The sequence below is a fragment of the Ailuropoda melanoleuca genome, chromosome 16 (genome assembly GCF_002007445.2).
Source record: "Ailuropoda melanoleuca isolate Jingjing chromosome 16, ASM200744v2, whole genome shotgun sequence".
Taxonomy (NCBI): Eukaryota; Metazoa; Chordata; class Mammalia; order Carnivora; family Ursidae; genus Ailuropoda; species Ailuropoda melanoleuca.
This window is the reverse complement of record NC_048233.1, coordinates 49,696,198-49,716,458: the sequence shown is the minus strand read 5'-3', so window position 1 is coordinate 49,716,458 and position 20,261 is coordinate 49,696,198. Positions and strand designations below refer to the sequence as shown.

The 20,261-nt window shown below is 33.9% G+C and overlaps 1 protein-coding gene across 16 annotated transcripts in view; it reads left to right on the top strand.

Annotated features, from left to right (window-relative positions):
* SOX6 (SRY-box transcription factor 6) overlaps nucleotides 1-20,261 on the top strand; it is a 583,500-nt gene that overhangs the window by 87,280 nt on the left and 475,959 nt on the right. For 15 of the 16 annotated variants that reach the window (XM_034646122.1, XM_034646121.1, XM_034646127.1 and 12 more), the window contains one exon: nucleotides 14,989-15,060. The exons of the other annotated variant lie outside the window; for it this stretch is intronic. The gene's annotated coding sequence lies outside the window, so the exon portion shown is untranslated. The remainder of the gene's footprint in view (nucleotides 1-14,988; nucleotides 15,061-20,261) is intronic. 16 annotated transcript variants of the gene reach the window in all.

Below are 20,261 nucleotides of genomic sequence, written 5' to 3'. Positions count from 1 at the left end.
TTACATTAGTAGGATCTGTAACCTGCCTCTTTGGTTTTGCTCTTTCACGTAATGTTGGGTTAAATATATTTGTGGAAAAATTATTTTTGTGTTTATGACTATTTCCTTAAGACAGACTCTTACAAGTAGAGCTGGATCAAAGCAATGGACAATTTGAAGGCTCTTACTAAATTTGCCAAATTTAATACACTGATATTTTAGGAAGAGTATGTTAATATTACAAAATAAGAATTTATTCTACCATTATAACTTATACAAACTGTATGGAAACCTGGCATGCTAATTTTTAAAAGCTTTTTATAAAGGCCCAATCATTTATGATATAAGTAAGTAAAATATATAATACAGGCATATCACATTTATATCTATATATGGTATAGGTGTAACATATCTACACACATATTTGTGCACGTATAATATGTATCTATATACACACACACTGAATTTGTTTAAGCAGGGTGGGTCTAGTAATTTTTCCCACTTAGACTTAGAATTGTTATTCTTACTCTTACTGATAATTAAGATTATCTTTATCAGCATCCTTTTTTGAGGTTATAACTTGGTTTAAAAAAAGCTGTATTTGAATCTTATTTAAATCTTTACCTATTTTTATTTTTTTATTTATTTTTTTATTTTTNTTAAAAAAAGCTGTATTTGAATCTTATTTAAATCTTTACCTATTTTTAAATTTTTTAAATTTATTTTTATTTTTTTAATTAAAAAAGTTTTTATTTAAATTCCAGTTTTGCTTTTAATACTAGTTTTTATACTAATTCCACTTTTGTTTTTATACTAATGGAAAAAATACATATGCTTCCTAAGCCTTCCCTCTCCACACCACCCCCCAGTGACAATAGGCTGTCGATATCTTCCTTGTTGATAAATATGGATATATGCCACAATTAAATGACTGCATTATATTCTATTTTGTGGTTGTACTCTACTTATTCTTTTTTTAAAATTATGTTAGTCACCATACAGTACATCATTAGTTTTTCATGTAGTGTTCCATGATTCATTGTTTGCATATAACACCCAGTGCTCCATGCAATACGTGCTCTCCTTCATACCCATCACTGGGCTAACCCATGCCCCCACTCCCCTTCCCTCTAAATCCCACAGTTTGTTTCCTGGAGTCCATAGTCTCATTGTTCATCTCCCCCTCTGACTTCCCCCCTTTCATTTTTCCCTTCCTTCTCTTAATGTCCTCCNTCTACTTATTCTTTTTTTAAAATTATGTTAGTCACCATACAGTACATCATTAGTTTTTCATGTAGTGTTCCACGATTCATTGTTTGCATATAACACCCAGTGCTCCATGCAATACGTGCTCTCCTTAATACCCATCACTGGGCTAACCCATGCCCCCACTCCCCTTCCCTCTAAATCCCACAGTTTGTTTTCTGGAGTCCATAGTCTCATTGTTCATCTCCTCCTCTGACTTCCCCCCTTTCATTTTTCCCTTCCTTCTCTTAATGTCCTCTGTGCTATTCCTTATGTTCCACAAATAAGTGAAACCATATGACAATTGTCTTTCTCTGCTTGACTTATTTCACTTAGTGTAATCTCCTCCAGCTCCATCCGTGTTGATGCAGATGTTGGGTAATCATCCTTTCTGATGACTGAGTAATATTCCATTGCATATATGGACCATATCTTCTTTATCCGTTAGTCTGTTGTAGGGCATCTCGGCTCCTTCCACTTTGGCTATTGTGGACATTGCTGCTATGAACATTGGGGTGCATGTGGCCCTTCTTTTCACTACATCTGTATCTTTGGGATAAATACCCAGTGCAATTGCTGGGTCTACTTATTCTAATATTGGTGAACCTTTGGTTGTTTCCATATACTTGCTTGTATAAACAACACTTCAGTGAACTTTTTTGTACATATCCCCTTTACCCATTTGTCCAATAATTTACTTAGGATAAAATAGAAATACAATTTTTGTATCAAAAGACATGTACATTAAATATTTGGATATATTAGGGCATTTTTTACTTTTTTTACTTACATTTTTTCATTTTAAGTTTTTTTCTACAAGTGATATAGTAAATGCAGAATTGTCAAATTGCCCTCCGGAAAGTTTGTGCTATATTGCATTCTCATCAGTAAATGGGAGGGCCCAGTTCCTCATGCTTATAAACATTAAATATTAACAATATTTTAAGTTTTTGCTAAAATGTTATTTTGTATTGAGATATTAATTGTATTATGTAGCATTTTAAAAATTGTGATATTGAATACATTTTTTAATTTATTTGCCCTTTCTATTTTCTCATTTGCAAATATTCCACTTATTTTTGTGGCCTATTCTTCTATTTTTTTAAATTGATTTATGAGCTTTGAAGACTCCCTTTTGTATACCATACCAAAAGTATGCTTGCTTAAGTTTGTGGTTTACATTTTAACTTTGTTAATAGACTTTTGTTAATATAGAAGTTAAAAAATTTTAATGTAGTCAATTTTATTAATCTTTTCCTTGTTTTAATGTTATGCTTAGAAAGCTGTTTCTTGGGGCCCCGGGGTGGCACAGCGGTTAGGCGTCTGCCTTCGGCTCAGGGCGTGATCTCGGCGATATGGGATCGAGCCCCACATCAGGCTCTTCTGCTATGAGCCTGCTTCTTCCTCTCCCACTCCCCCTGCTTGTGTTCCCTCTCTCGCTGGCTGTCTCTATCTCTGTCAAATAAATAAATAAAATCTTAAAAAAAAAAGAAAGCTGTTTCTTATCTAAAGATTTACAAATACAGGGGTGCCTTGGTTAAGCTTATGCCTTTGGCTTAGGTCATGATCCCAGGGTCCTGGGATCGAGTTCCACATCAGGTTCCCTTCTCATCAGGGAGCCTGCTTCTCCCTCTCTCACTCCCCTTTTTTGTGCTCTCTCTCTCTGTCAAGTAAATAAATAAAATCTAAAAAAAATAAAATAAAAAAATAAAGTTAATGATCCTCAATTAAAAAAAGTAAAGATGATACAAATATAATCTTTATATTATGTAAATAGTTTAAAATTTTTAAAAGATTATTTATGTTTTTAGTTTTTACATTCAAAAAATTCATCAGGAATTTATTTTAATATAAAGTGGTAGGGACTTAATGCCATTTTCCCCCAAATGTCTACCTCTACTTATTGAATACTTTATGATTTATTGCATAGTTTATTATTTCTCCACTGACTTGAAGTATCACTTATATCATACAATATACTCTTCTATAAACTGTCATTTATTTCTAGATTTCCTGTTGTTCATTGATCTGCCTGTTATTCCTATGCCAATAATACATTGTTTTAATTTTTGTACTTGTGTAATATTTACATTAAGCCTTTTAAACCTAAAATTTATTTAGGTTATTTTATTCTTGGAAAGAGATCAAACTTCCACATTTAATTTTGAAATAACTCAAATATAAATTATTTATTTGATGCATAAAATAACATCCTTGACCTTAGAATATCTCTCTTTAAGTTTTGTAAGTTTTCATATGGTGTATATGATATACATGATAAAAAATTTCATTTTTTTAGAAGAAAGACTCTTCTGTCTAGTAAAATTGTTCTGGGGAGCTGCTCTGAGGTAGCAGATGCAAGGAAGCTTTGAATTATAGGCTGATATGTGGATTTGGCATAGTGCCTGTCCTAGAGAACTCTGCTGGTTGAAGCACAGGAGTAGGATCAGAGTACAGAAGTGACGGGATTTAGAATCCTTTAAAAGAAGCTCTTTTAGCATCAGGACCAATAGGTTTTCAAAGCCGAGCTTCTGAAATGTAAAGAAATGCTGTTTAAATGAAACAAGAACAGTGTACTAGCTTTGAAACCAGAGGTTGTGAATTTGAGTGCCAACCCTGCCAACTTACTACTTTTGTGAATATCTAATCCCACGGAGTTTCAGTTTTTTCATTTATAGAATGAGGATAGTAATCCCACCACAAAGTAATTATGAGGGTTTAATGAGAAAATAAATATCAATTGAACAATGGTTGGCCTATAGAATTGGCTTCATAATGCCTGGTCTTCTTTTTTTATTGTGAATTCTGCAGAAACAAGGTTGATGTGGATAAAATTTAGGGCTAGGATTTGAGTCTTGGAGAGCTCTGTGAATTTATTCCAACTCTGCACATTAAAAAAGGCAATGGTTTTTGTCCCAGTGCTAGCATGAGAGCACTAATGTAGGAAAATGGGAATTATGTAGTATGTAGCAGGGTATTTTCCCTATGTATACATGCATGTGCGCGCGCACACACACACACACAAATGCACAGAGCTCTAACAGTCTCATTATGGATCTCAAAAAAAGAAAGGGAAATTAGGAAAATTCCAGGACAAGAAGATATAGAAATTGGTAATTAATTGAAACTGGGGAGATGGGAAAGTGCTGGCATTGGAGAAATGTATTTAAAAATCCAGTTATTTACCCCATTTCCATTTTGGAATGCTTTTTATCAAATGAGTTAAGTTGGAGAGCAAAATATCAAAACTATGAATGCCAACTATCCCATTCTACAGATGAAGTAACAGGAGACATTTATGTTCCTCATAGAATGAACATAAGCCCAGTGATTGAAAACTCTGACTGAAAATGAAAGCTCTATCACCAATTTGTCATATGGTCCTCTGTAAACTTGGGCGCATCTCATTCTGGTATCTCTAATATTTTCCATTTAGGAAAAGAGGTAATTTCTGATAGATGCCACGTGGGATCTTGTCTGGACTTTACAGTGAAATCTTTAAGTTGTTATGAAGAATATGCAGCAAAACGATAAGGGTCTTTTTACATGATTCTCTTCATTTGTTTCTGTGTTTTTGAGAATGAACAAAAGACTTAATTAAGGTCTGAGAAAGACAATCTATAATGTGTGACTGAGCTCCCCGTGGGCATGCAGTATGTTGTTATTGAGTCTGATGATGGAGTAGCATTGCAAAAGACACAACTCTCGGGTCATGTATCCTTGAGACAGTCTTCTTTAAAATGTGGGTGGTTATATTAGCTACCAGGTCATCGGTGTAAGTTGTTACTTGGGCATATTTCAAGGAAAAAGCAAAAATAAGAATACATTTATAAAAGACATTTCCATCTAGCACGTTCATATCTTTAAACCTTACTAAAACTTTGGGAGCTAGATAGTAATATCTCCATTTCCTATGCATATTCTTTATTTACTTATATATATTTTTAAAGGGTTTTTTAAGATTTTATTTTTAAGTAATCTCTATACCAAATGTGGGTCTTGAACTAACAACTGTGAGATCAAGAATCGCATGCTCTAGCAACTGAGCCAGCCAGGCGCCCCTCCTATGTGTATTCTTTATTTCAGGAAAGGAGATTATATAGCTTTATAATTTGTTTTCTTCACCTAACAAATCTCACACAAAATTAATAATTTGTCTCCTTTACCACACTTGGAACTTCTTGAAGTTACCAACTCTATTCATTTTTTGGTTTTTTTTTGTACTTAGCATAGTGTGTGGTGCAGAGCAAACAGTAAATGATGAATAGCTATGATTTATTCTAGGAATCAGGACTCTTAGATAATTAGCCATAGTCACCAGATCTTTATTTTTCTCTTCTTTTAGCGTCTCTCCCCCTTTCAATTTCTATCATGAACTGAACAATTCTTTAAAAGTATAAAGTGCTATATACATGCTATGTAGCAAGTTAAGACCATATTGACTCTGAATTCACATAAATTGTTTTCTGGTCTGAATCCAGTTGATAATGCAGATGTTATTTTTATAATCTTATCCTATGTACATATTTGCACAACAGGCGGTGTCAAGTCATCTAAGTAATTTGATGTTATTTGCCTGATACATTAAATTATAGAGCTCCATTATTGAAGTCATTATTTGTGGTTAAGAGGGAGTGGTACTGAGAGTGGTAACAAGAAGAGTTTTTTTTAATATGAATATCAAACTGGACCCTCTTCAGATGTCTTTAAATTTATCTTGATTTAACTACCTAGAAATTCAAGGAGCAGTCCTTCCTCCTTTGTCTATTAGTTTACTCCACAGAAAATAGTAGGCTGATTTAAAAAAATATCTGGGCTTAAAAATTAGTACTTTTTGCAAGCTTTTGTTAAATGATTGCTTTTAAAGTGTTCTGACACTTTATTTTGTGAGCTGGACTCCAGAGAGAAAACTCAGCAGGGATGGAATCCTTTCCTTTTTCTGGGTATGATAATGCACTGCAAATGTTGAGACTATTCTAACTATAATATTTATCTTACAATGAATCCAAATTGTCAGTTGCTGGAGATCTGGAATTGTGCTTTATTGTTCTTTATCCCTAGAGGTTCCAATTCATGTTATGCATCCTGTGGGCTCTCAGAACTGTTAATTGAATTGCTGGAGAATTGCTTGTATCATTCTCAAATTAAAAAAAAAAATACAACATCCTCCAATACCTAAGACTTAATTTTTAAGTTAAATTCCCTTGTCTAGCTTCTAATTCTCCTTACATTTAAGAAAATATTTTATTTTTAAAAAGATTTTATTTATTTATATGAAAGAGAGAGAGTGAGTGAGAGAGAGAGCATGACCCGGTTAGGGGGAGAAGCAGACTCCCCTGCTGAGCAGGGAGCTTGATCTTGACTTGAGCTGAAGGCAGTCACCTAACCAACTGAATCCCTCAGGCGCCCCGAAAATATTTTGTTTTTTAAAAACAGGAACTCCAGAGTCATTGAGAACCTTTTCCATAAGATAAGACATTTTATAGAGTTACAAGATGTTTGTTTATGCACAAAAGCTTTTGTAAGCTTACCCACATTTAACACAGTTGCCCTTTAGTCTAGCAGTCATTGAATTTTAGTGTGGATAGGAATTACCTGGGGGCTATGCTTTAAAATAGATTCTTAGGCCATACTCTCAGAATTGCAGAATCAATGGGTTTGGGTGGGGCCCAACAGTCTTTTTAAAAAAATTAGTTTTAATAAGCATACCAGGTGGTTCTGATATAGGGAGTCTGAGGATTATGGTTTGATAATCACTTTTTTCTCCAGTCCTACTTACACAAGTCTTTCTCTGAGTTCTGTTATTAAACTAAATACCATGTATGTCTGAAACTAGATAGGCTGCAAGAAAAAAAATATCAAAAAACACAATAATACATGTTATTTCCAAGAAGGAAATTTTGCTAAGAAAGCATGGTATGTGAAAGAACACATGAAAGAGAACAAGTTTACTGTGTGAAAAGTTCTAAAATATATTCTGAATGTCTTTTTGGCCCACTGCTAATTTTTTGTTTGATTCTGGTCAAGTGACCTTGCTGCCTTATGTTGTGTTTATGAATTTTTTTTTATAGTCAAGACCTCAAAATAAAAGAATTTTGGGGATTAAGTTACACGGTGATTCTGTAAAGAGGTTTTGGAAGTTTGTTGTCCAAATTTTTGCCTTGGTTCATAGCAGTAAGCTGCTTTTGTAAAGTATAAGACATGCTCCCTTCCTCTAAATAATCTCATTGATTTTTCATGTAGACACAATTTTTATACTGACTATCCTTGTTCACAGATTTCTTGAATTGTTATTTCAGGAGAGCAGTAAAGTGTTGGCAGTTGTGAAAACATGTCAAACTTAGGCAATTTTACCTCTGATTTTCTATTCTGCTACACATGTTGATAGAGGTGAACTGGTGCGCCTAGAAAATACACCATTAATTTCTCTTCTTCGGACCGAGAAATACCTTAATCTGACCATGTACAATGTGTTAAAAGTTGGCTTAGGAAATGTTACATTAAAGTATAAGCATATACTTCTCAGTGGGTGTGGATAAGATATAAAATTGTTAAATCTTAGAGTGGTAGGGACTTTTAGAGTAGAACTGGCATAGTAGTTCTTTTTTTTTTTTTTTTAAGATTTTATTTATTTATTTGGCAGAGATAGAGACAGCCAGAGAGAGAGGGAACACACGCAGGGGGAGAGGGAGAGGAAGAAGCAGGCTCATAGCAGAGGAGCCTGACGTGGGGCTCGATCCCATAACGCCGGGATCACGCCCTGAGCCGAAGGCAGACGCTAAACCGCTGTGCCACCGAGGCGCCCCCATAGTAGTTCTTGAATGCCATCTACAGCTAGGCTGGCTTTAACAATCACCTGTGGAGTTTTTAAAAAGTGGAAACTCCAGGCCCACTCAAGGAGATTCTCATTTAATAAGTCTGCAACAGGGCCCAGAAATTCAAACATTCTAAAAGATTTCTAGTCAATTATAATCAGCTAAGTCTCATTGTAGGAATTCTTTTTTTGTTGTTGTTAAGTTTTTTATTATGTTATGTTAGTCACCATACAGTACATCCTTAGTTTTTGATGTAGTGTTCCATGATTCATTGTTTGGATATAACACCCAGTGCTCCATGCAATATGTGCCCTCCTTAATACCCATCACCGGCCTATCCCAATCCCACACCCCCCCTCCTCTCTGAGGCCCTCAGTTTGTTTCCCAGAGTCCATAGTCTCTCGTGGTTCATTCCCCCTTCTGTTTATACTCCCTTCTTTCTCCTACCGATCTCCCTGCTATTTCTTATGTTCCATAAATGAGTGAAACCATATGATAATTGTCTTTCTCTGCTTGACTTATTTCACTTAGCATAATCTCCTCCAGTCCTGTCCATGTAGCTGCAAATGTTGGGTAATTGTTCTTTCTGATGACTGAGTAATATTCCATTGTATATATGGACCACATCTTCTTAATCCATTCGTCTGTTGAAGGGCATCTTGGCTTCTTCCACAATTTAGCTATTGTGGACAATGCTGCTATGAACACAGGGGTGTATATGGCCCTTCTCTTCACTATGTCTCTATCTTTGGGGTAAATACCCAGTAGTGCAATTGCTGGGTCGGTCATAGGATAACTAGATTTAGTTTCTAATATAAAAATATTGATAAATGTGACCATAGCCCTTTGGGATTTTCTGTAATTTTTAGAAATGTAAAGGAGTCTTGGACCAAAGAGTTTGAGAACCACTGGAATAGATGGTCTCTAAAGTTCATTCCAACTAACCAGCTTTAGAACATGCGACCATTCTAATGTAACATGGTTCCTGTAAGATTTCTTAGCCATTCTCCTCCGAATGCTTGTCAATGACCCTTTTAAATTGTAGCTCTCAATACTGAAATCATATTGAAGATGTAGGTTGAGCAGCATGGAATAGATGAATAAGCTACTAGAAGGAGCCTTCAATAATAACTATCTTTGGAGATCTTTAAGAAAAGGGGAAATTCCTGTTTTTTTGCGGAAATCAATTCTTGTTCCAGGAAATCAGAATGTTGAACTAGGTAGCATTTTAAATTGTCCTCCTTGACACTTCAGAAATACTCTTACTTTTGCCTTAGAAGATATGAATGTTGGTAACTAAACCCTCATTTTCCATTCACTATTGTGATGTTCTTTATTAGCATTTGCATTGAAAAAATTGGACATTAGCTTGGTATGAGTTCCTTTGAAAGATGAAATTTACATTTTACTTTTATAGTTAATTCAAAGTCTACATAATTTAGTATAATTATTAAGAAGAAAAGGGAAGATAAGAATTATGGAATTCAAGAAACATGGCTTTAGCCTACAAATAGTATCTAAAAACAACAAAAGTGATAATAATAGTAAAGAAGGTTTTACATTTTTAAAAAATTGATGCAGGGGCGCCTGGGTGGCACAGCGGTTAAGCGTCTGCCTTCGGCTCAGGGCGTGATCCCGGCGTGATGGGATCGAGCCCCACATCAGGCTCCTCCTCCATGAGCCTGCTTCTTCCTCTCCCACTCCCCCTGCTTGTGTTCCCTCTCTCGCTGGCTGTCTCTATCTCTGTCAAATAAATAGATAAAATCTTAAAAAATAAATAAAAAATAAAAAATTGATGCAGTTTGGGGGAGAATAGCAGTTGTAATGAAAAATAAAATCTCCAGGAAAACTTATTTGAATTGGCATATGGGATATTTTTTAATGCCTCCCTAATATTTGTTTATTTATTTATTTAAAATATTTTATTTATTTATTTGTTTATTTGAGAGAGAGAGAAAAAAAGAGAGAGAGAGCATGCACCCTTGAGCGGGGGGAAGGGCAGAGGGAGAAGGAGAAGCAGACTCCCTGATGAGCAGAGAGCCCAACTTGGGGCTATATCCCAGGACCCTGAGACTATGACCTGAGCTGAAAGCAGACGCTTAACTGACTGTTCCACCCAGACGCCCCCTCACTAATCTTTATTTTGATGTATAAAAGACCAAGCACTGATATCTGTTCAAGTCAGTTGAGAAAATAAATGCTTTAAAGGGAGTTGTTTTAACTCAGTGCCTCATTACGTATGACATTAAATCAATGATTCCGTATATTTAAAAAAATTTAATCTTTGACTTGAGTTTTAAACATGCAATAGCTATAATTTAATGTAAAGGTGAACAAAATTTTGTTACAGGTGTTTTGGGAAGCACTTCTGTACTTAAAAAAAATACCTCAGAATCATTGACTCTCAGGGTTGGAAGGTCATTTAATCCAGCCATCCTTTTGATGCTTGAAACTTCTTGTTAAATCAAATAATAATAATAATAATAATAATTTANGGTCATTTAATCCAGCCATCCTTTTGATGCTTGAAACTTCTTGTTAAATCAAATAATAATAATAATAATAATTTTAAAAGGATAGGGATAAAAAAAGAAATGGGTGTGACTTAGAGACAGCTTTAAGCAAGGTTTAAAAAATCTCTGAAAGCTTTTAAAGTGTAATTATACAGGGAGGTGGCAGTATTTTTATTTGCTGTTTACTTTTGATCTATTACCTATTTTTGGTAGAGTGAGACATGCTTTTGTGAAAATGTTTATGGTTTCTTGACTGAATGTCAAAAGACTTGTTTGAAGTTGCCTTGTAATTCAGAGATTTTTCTTTTTGTAACTAGTATTAATATTTGGCTTTGGCTGCCAGAATAATAGTAAGTTAGTCTGGGTTTGTGTGACTACTTTTCAAGAGATAATATACTGAATTTTAGAAATAGCTTTATTGTTTGTGAACAAATTAGACATGTTAAGTGTAAATAAATCTAAATAACACCAACTTATAAGAATGAGAAAGTAAAAATAAGCCTATATCTCACTCAGTGTTAACATTTTTGCTAAATTGAACGTTACTTTGTGAAACTTGCGTGCACATGTATGTGTGCAGGTACACATACTTAATTTTCTATAAACTGGTTATAATACATGTATTTTTTAAATTCAACAGTACATTTGGTCATCTTTTCATATCAATAAATATACATTTATATCAGAATCTTTAATGTTTATAGTGTTATATGTATGTATCATAATTTAGTTATCCAGTTGGTAGGTTATTTCCAATTTTTGGCTGTTATAAAAATGCTGTAATGAACATACATATTATATAAATATATATGTGTATATGTATATACACACACGCATACATATATAGCATACATATTATATATACACACATATACATATATAGACGCATATATATGTGTATATATATATGTGTCTATATATGTATATATATATCTTTTAACATTTTTGTGACNCATAATTTAGTTATCCAGTTGGTAGGTTATTTCCAATTTTTGGCTGTTATAAAAATGCTGTAATGAACATACGTATTATATAAATATATATGTGTATATGTATATACACACACGCATACATATATAACATACATATTATATATACACACATATACATATATAGACGCATATATATGTGTATATATATGTATATATATATCTTTTAACATTTTTGTGACTAGTTCCTTAGGATAAGTTTTGGAAGTAGCATTGCAAATTCAAAGGAAATTGACATTAAAAATTTTAACACTTACTCTCAAATTACCATTCAAAAAAGTTGTACCCAGTTTATAATGTCATGGTATATGAAAGTGTTTTTTCCCTCACACCCTCACTAATACTAGTTTTTGTCCAGTTTATAAAATATTTTGCCAGTATTTTAGTGAAAATATTTTATTTATATTTCTTTGATTATTAGGTAGATTATACACATTTTTGTGTTATTGGACATTTGTATTTCTTCATTTGTATATTTCCTCTTTGTATTCTTTTTTTTATATATTGAAGTGCTTGCAACAATGCACTTTTTATTTAATAAAGTAAGGATGTACAAAAGATTTGACAGAGAATATGAACCATGCCACCACCATGGTCAGATGTGAGAGTTTGTGGCCCAGGTTGAATTATTGATAGTTTTAAGAATCCTTGACGGGAAAGGCGATGACCTTTAAAAAAAAAAGTTATCTATCAATCAATTGAGATATAATTTACATATAACACTGTATTAGTTTTAGGTTTACAACATATGATTTTACTTATTTAAAAAAATGTTCATGTTCATATTGTCTGATACAGTCTCTCACCCATGGTCATCATTTGCTGAATGAATGAATGAACACACAGAGTAATGGGACAATCCATGGTGACTGGGTGTTCTGAGGATTCATTTTCCTAAACAGATTGTGATTTTCCAGAACAGATGGTAATCTGCTCTGGGAATTCCTTCTCTATCTTTTTAGGTTTGTGCTGCCCTTAAGACCAAAGTGGTCACTTTTATTTTGGAAATGGCCCAAACTTTTCTAGTTCTTAAAGAAGTAACTTACTTCAAATTGTGTGTTAATTCTTGTGAGTTAATTCTTAACTCTTTTCCCATCATAAGGTATTACTTGTTTATTCCTAAATTGTCTGCAGGACGAAGTATGCATTAAAGTCTTTTTTTTATAACAATGAACTGTGTGCTTTTAGAAGCTTATGCTTTTTAAATTGTTTGCTCCAAAATTCACCAATAGTATAAAGCAGTTGATAATGAGATTCAGAGTTGCTTTTAACATATGTAGTTAAGACTCCACTGATATGACAAATTAGATTTATTGACTTCATATTGATGTATAGTAGAATATTATTTGCCCTGAATGTCTAGAATCTGATTTGTTCCAAATCTAAAATATTTCCAGAGTTAGAGATCTTAACTCCTAAAGAGTCCAATGATTGAAAAAATGAGATATATGTCAGCCACAATATTTTTTGGATGCATTTTATTTTATCCCCATCATTTAAATGCAAATGAAGGAACGGGATATAGTCTGTATTTTTTTATAATAATTTTTTATTATGTTATGTTAGTCACCATACAGTACATCCCTAGTTTTTGATGTAAAGTTCCATGATTCATTACTTGAGTATAACACCCAGTGCACCATGCAATATGTGCCCTCCTTAATACCCATCACCGGTCTATCCCAATTCCCCCCCGCTCTGATTTTGGATAATTCCAATTCATGCCTTTAAAGGAACAGTTGCCGGAAAGACAAGGTGTGATTATTTTTGTAATATGTAAGTATTGGATTCTCCCAGAGTTTGTGCTTTTGGATATATAGCATTTTGCTATATATTTATTTTGTGGATAACTTCAAATTATAATTTAAAACTCAGGGCAGGATAAAATGTAAGAATAGCTTATATCAGAACAAGTATTCTTTGCTGGCTTTCAATAGTACACAGAGTGTGTCCACATAGTGTTATGTAGTGTCCCAGATAAAATTGTTCTCCTGGAAAACATCAGAAAGCTCTGAGGAAGCAAAGGGTGTTATACCAAAAATAAATTCAGAGCTACCTTCCCTGGCCAGACTCTTCTGTACTTCTTGCATCCACAGAAGTAGGCATCATAGAATTGTTCAGAACTGGTGAAATGGGAGTGAAGAAGGCCTGAGGCACCATTCTTTACAAAGAGAAGGAAGGCTAGTGAAGAAAGCTAATAGGTGTAGTAACCAACAATACATAAAACTGTCCAAATGCCCAGAACTTTATTATCTATAAGTCCTGACTGGAAAATAGAATAAATTATCTGGGTCACTTAAGCAAAAGCATACTATAGGAGCCGGGGAAGGGCTGAGTTAGATATTTATTTCATATCCTTAATTTCAGATGCCTAATTCATTATGGCCATTTGCGCTATATATAAAATATTGGAAATAGTGTTTCCTACAAATGATGTTGATCAAGGTTCACTTTTTTTCCAGAATGAATGAATATTTAAATCTAGTTAGCTAGCTAATGAGGTTTGTTAAATAACCTAGATGTTACAGCTATATTTAAAAAACGTGGATTAAATAAAACTAATCTCTAAGTCTAGGAAAGTTTCTGACCTAAATTAGGAACTCAAGCTCCATTATTATTTTAAGTTGAACACTACTCATAGCCATTCTCACATTTTGGAAAGAATATGGCCTTCACAACAAAGTTTCTTTGTTTTCATGGAACTAAAAATGTGCTGTATTTAGACCAAACAATAAAAATAAACTACCAAACTACCTTCTAATGCATGGGGGTTCTGGAGAGAGGAAACCATAGATATTTAGAGGCATAAAGTGACTCATTGTGCTAGTTAAAACTTTTTACAAGGCTAGCTCTGTGTGTTTGAGTTGCATCTGTTACCTCTTCAGCCAGAACTAAAGTGTGTGCATGCAAAAGAATTTTGGATTGGATTGTGCCTCATACAGAATGCATTATATATAGCCTAAGTGTCTAAAGGGGTTCCATACCTTTAACAGAATAAAAAGTGCATCTTTTCATTTTTATTCTACCTGTAAGATATTCCTGTTGGACGCATCCAAGATATTTTCTGTGAAGTGCATTCATTTTAACTTGCAGACATAAATTAAACATGTTTTTCAAATGTAATGTGTAAGCCTCTATTCCCTCAAAAATTTTTTTTCTCCTTTTTTTTTTTTTTACTTATTGATACTTTAAACACCTACTTTACTACTGACTTTTTTTTTTTTTAAGCCATAATGAACAGAGATGCTGTCTTCCTAGAGGTAGAACAATGGAATAATTGTCTCTTTTGGTATTATCATCTTGGAAAAATTTGTTAGAGTAGATAGGGACAACTGTCTGAGTTAAAAATAGTACAATTTGTAGATAGAATGTATATACTCCTTTAATAAAGCATATAAATGCAATTTACTTATATTTTTAAATTTCATTTTCTGTCTAAACTTTCAGGTCACTTTCATGAATTCAAAGGCAATTTACCAGTGATTTCTGGGTGCTGGGGCTGATTTTTTGTCCGTATTTGTAAGTATTGGTTTATTTATTGCTTTTCTCATTGCATAATGAAACAGTTACAGTTTATAAACAAGAGCTTAATACCTTTTGTGTGTGAATTTTTATTATTTTTTCTGTTACTTTAAGTGTTACTAAGTTTTTGTAAGTGTTTTCTTAAGAGGACTATAGAAATAGTGCCAGCTGGTGAAAAAAAAAACCCAGTTTATTGTGATTTCCAGTGAAATAACACAGTGGTGGGGCCCGTTACAATAAGCTGAAAGAATAAATATCTTACTTTTTGAAGATGGGTCTCAATTATAGGAATGAATTACCTTAAAGGGGCTAGTCTATATACACATGAATAATTTACCCTGCTAAACTTCTTACAGTCTTCTGGTTGTCTGGACTTGAAAAGTACTATGTGCCTGTGCACATAGAAAAGACATGAGATGATAAAGAATTCAAAGAGCTGTCAGCGCACGAGGAGATTATGTACTAAGGAGCCAAAGGCTTATTTAGTGAATGTATAATGTGTATCCAAATGGGGGTATTCCTGCTTTCTTCGGCATCCCCAAAACAGTATTAAATTTTAAATGATATTTGGGAGAACAAAGATACTTTTTTCTCAGAAAAGAGGTAAATTTCAAGAAAAAAAAATGGAATGAACTTGAATGATCAATTACAGTACTTTAAATTGATATATATTTATTAGTATAGAAGTAGTTCAGAGTATGAGGCAGGTATTAAAAATGGCTGTATACATATAAGACCGTATTTAAGTAACTTGAGTTTAAAATACATTAAATGTGTATTTTGTTGGAATCTAAGGAGCTCATAAACATTTGATAACAAAGACAGAGGAAACTTGTCCTCTGTTAGTGTACTCCTGCAAAGGAGTTTTAGAGGATGTACTTCCAGGAAAAGTATTTAAAAAAACCAACATTATAGGGGTGCCTGGGTGGCGCAGTCGTTAAGCGTCTGCCTTCAGCTCAGGGCATGATCCCGGCGTTCTGGGATCGAGTCCCACATCAGGCTTCTCCACTAGGAACCTGCTTCTTCCTCTCCCACTGCCCCTGCTTGTGTTCCCTCTCTCGCTGGCTGTCTCTCTCTGTCAAATAAATAAATAAAATCTTAAAAAAAAAAAACAAAAACCCACATTATAAGTTCGAGTTTAAGTTATTCAGTATTTAAGCAGAGCACAGTGAATATTTATTTAAAACCAGCTTTATCTTTCTTTTAGCAGTAGCATTGATTGGGACAAGGATTTTGAATCAACTTAAAACATAGACGTGAATGTTTAATATAGTTTAATGCATTTTGTATATATTTAATGCTTTATGAATGAGCACATTATTTTTATGGAACTATCAATTCACATTTTATTATTTGAAGACAATTCTTATGTAAAACACAAAATATTAAACTGCATGGCTCCTTTGGATTAAATGTAAGCTTTTAATTTGTGCAAGGTATCATAGTGAGGATTAGGAGGCAAAGAAGATGGAGAAAGAAATGTAAAGTATCTTTGAAGGGCTCTCATGAAGAAGGATAATTCCAAGGAGTTGAGCTTATCCTATTAGAAATCTGAGTGAAAGGAAACAATTTTGAGTTGTTCAAATCTTATCTTAATTGCTTTGTCCTTTCTTTTACCTTCTTTTTCTCTTCTTTCATATCATTCAGTCATTTCCTTTAGTAAATTTTAGGATGACTAGATTTTTAAAATGACAAGTACAAGATAATTACTGGCAGTTCAACCAAAATGGCCTTTATTAAAATATTAAAATACAGTTTACATTTCTCATTACCAAAGGCTCTCTTTTCTGATTTCTTTACTCCTTGTCTGTGTTCCCCCTCCACCAGACATACATAGGCTAGCTTTGAATGGAGGTGATCCAATTAGCTGAGATTTTTCTAGCTGTCTAACAAAGAGAGAGACTAAAATCAGAAGAAGGGGTACTGTTGCTATAGTTTTCATATGGTTATTTCTGGAGTTCAACTTAAAAAAAAACCAATCTTTTAGTTAATTTTTGTCTGATCACATAGGCAGAAGTCATACTAATCATATGGGCCCAAAGTAATTGTTTCTCAATCTTGAGAATTTCCATGTTCATTTAGGGCATGGACTTTGTTGTTCCTAAATTCAGTGGTCCCAAGCTTTGTTAGGGCCATCTTCTAACTGTGGAACTTTCTTATTAAAGGATTGTAGCAGGATACTATGACTAAGATAAGTCAGATAAAGTTAACATGGCATCCAGAATGCTTGAGTTCCCATCCCTTTCAATTATTGCAGAAACTGTCTACCACTTACACGGAATGATGAGTCAGGTAAAGCAATGGAAATATTTATCTGGTCTGGCCTAAGAACAAGCAAATGGGATCAGTGACAATGGCTTCTTTTAGGAACTTTATTTTTATTTATTTTTTTAAATAATATTTTTTTATTATATTATGTTAGTCACCATACAGTACATCTCTAGTTTTTGATGTAAAGTTCCATGATTCATTACTTGCATATAACACCCAGTGTGCCATGCAATACNTCACCATACAGTACATCTCTAGTTTTTGATGTAAAGTTCCATGATTCATTACTTGCATATAACACCCAGTGCGCCATGCAATATGTGCCCTCCTGAACTTTAATTTCCATCCTGGAACTGCTTATTTGCTACATGATCTAAGGCAGAAAGTTATACCTCATGGCCATGGGAAGGTTTCTTAGTAAGGTGTGCAGAAGCCAGTCTGTGAGATAAGGAAGGTGGGATATTATTTTGCACATCCATAATGAATGGGCCACACCAAGGGTGTGTGAGAACCGACTGGATCTTACCTACGTAGGTCAACTACCTGTGTCAGGAGAGGAAAACACTGTGAAGGAAAATGGTTATCTTCTCAGAAGCTGAAAGCATCTTATTCTATTTTTTTTTCCTCTTTAAAAAATAAAACTACCCTTGTCTTTTTCAAAAGTAGGCATTGTATAAGAAGACCTTGTTTTGCATGTTAATATCTCACATTTAATTTTTTTATCTCTAATTTAAAAAATAATTATATAATTCTGACCATTAATTTTTACCAGGGCAATAAATTATTGGTTAAAAATATGAAACAAAACAGAGGTAGGTCATTAAATACCCTGCTTTTTCAGGTTACCCAGGCCTTTTAAATAATTTGATGATGAATTTACTTTTATAAAATTCTGTCTCTGTTCATGGTCTTGAATGGTGACGTTTTCCCTGAAAAGATACAAAAATATTTTATTCTCTGGCACAAGAAGTGATTATTGCTTAGCCCCACGCTTGAGGCAATAATAAGAGTATCTTAATTTGGTATAACACTTGCTTCTAGATACATTAAATTGGCTGAGTTTTGTTAAAACTGTTAGGTGAATAGGAGTTATCCTTATTTTTGTAGAGTGGCAGTACTCAAATATAGGGATTCATGGTATAAATTCAGTGCTCTTTCCATAAAACCAAGCCATCCTGTCACAGAGGGAATTTTAGCTCTCTTTCTTTTGTTGTTTTTAATCACTATCTCAGTGTCCATTTGGTAGCTGTACAAATATTTTTGAAAAGTTGAGGTAGAGTAAGTCAGGGAGGAGATTGTAGAGTGCCTTCTGCTAATTCATCTCCTCATGTTCCTGGATCATTTGCTCCTCCCTGACATTTTCCTATCTCCCTATTCCAAAACTGCCACACGTCGTGCTTCAGCTGAAATTTCTTGAATTGCGTAGATTTTCAGGAAACAAACAGAAAATCACAAATTCATCTCTTTGTAATATTTTAAAATGGAAAGAAATCTGTTTCAGACTGAGCATAACCCAGACCACAGCTCCCTCGGTGAGAATGCCTGTGATTTTCAGGACAAGTAGGTCTAAGTGCATTATCTTTAAAAAATATTATTCCAGGCTAATCTTGACATAGAGCAGGTAAATAAAAAAGATGAGCTGTGAAAATCCACAAATAGGGTTTGAATGCCATTTTCCATGACAACGGGAGCTGCCCCATGAAAGCATTAATGCTGGGAATGTAAGGAATTTAAAATTGTGCCTTCTCAGTTTTACAGTTGTGTGCTCATGTTAATTAGAGATATACTGACATTTGAAGTATCTACATTAATACACACAGCTACTGTACATTTGTGAACTGTGGCCAGAAATCTACTTTAATTGAAAGCAGTTCTCTAATCTGAATGTGTATATCCATTACATTTTAAGCTTTTACATTTTATATACTAGTGCCCTTAGATACTTGTTCTTTCTGCTCTCTTCACTTTCTGTTTCTAATTTATTTATACCTAAAAGGACAGCCTGGCCTATTTTAATCTCCTAGTGGTGTTTTGGAGCAATATTGATGGAATTTTGAGAAAAAAAATGTTTTTAATAGTGTCCTTTATTTGCTGTAGTTTGAATCTCTTTCTAAATTGTTGGTTTTTCTTGCAAACCTGTAAGATGGCCTGCCGCCGAAATAAGGCAGGATTTAGGTTTATGGAATTTGCTTCACTGGCTATATTTAAGCACTAAAAAGCTACTCTTCACAGTCACGCTATGGTTTTAGCCAGAAAAGCCCAGTATTAGCGACCTTGATGGGATGAACAGTGAAGAGGCATTCTGTTTTTCCTAATATAGCTGGATTTCATCCTTCCCTCTTGATGTCAAGCCATGTATCTTAATTTTTGATTTGCAAATATGTTCACAATAGCTCGATGACTTCTTGAGGTCATCTTTAGCCCTAGAGTTTTTGCTTTGTCTCTCTTGCAAAAAGGAAGATCTTACATCTATTTTTTGCAAGCTTGTATTTCTTAAGAATTTGCGTGTCAGGATTTTTAACCTAATTGTTTTGTGCTTGTTGTCTAATGAAACTCCCACACTTACTTTTTGGACCAATCCCTGAATATTACACAAGACCAGTTAGAAAGAAGCTTCATTTTAGTAGAACCAGAACAAACTGCTCTAAAAAGTTTGTAATACTCTGGACTTGTTTCATTAAACCATTTTACTGGCACCATTAAACCACTGAGACCTGGGACCATTAAAACTTACTCAGTATTATTATTAAGATGATGGCCTATTTTGCCCTTTATTACTTTCATTCACGGTGCTAAGTTTCTCTGTTCTTTATTCTTTCATGTTGCTTACTACATATTGTGCCATCACAGCACATTTGGTAATTCCAAGTTAATTGCTCAATTATCAGTGATAGTCATGAAGCACTTGAAACATGCGCAGTGGAAGA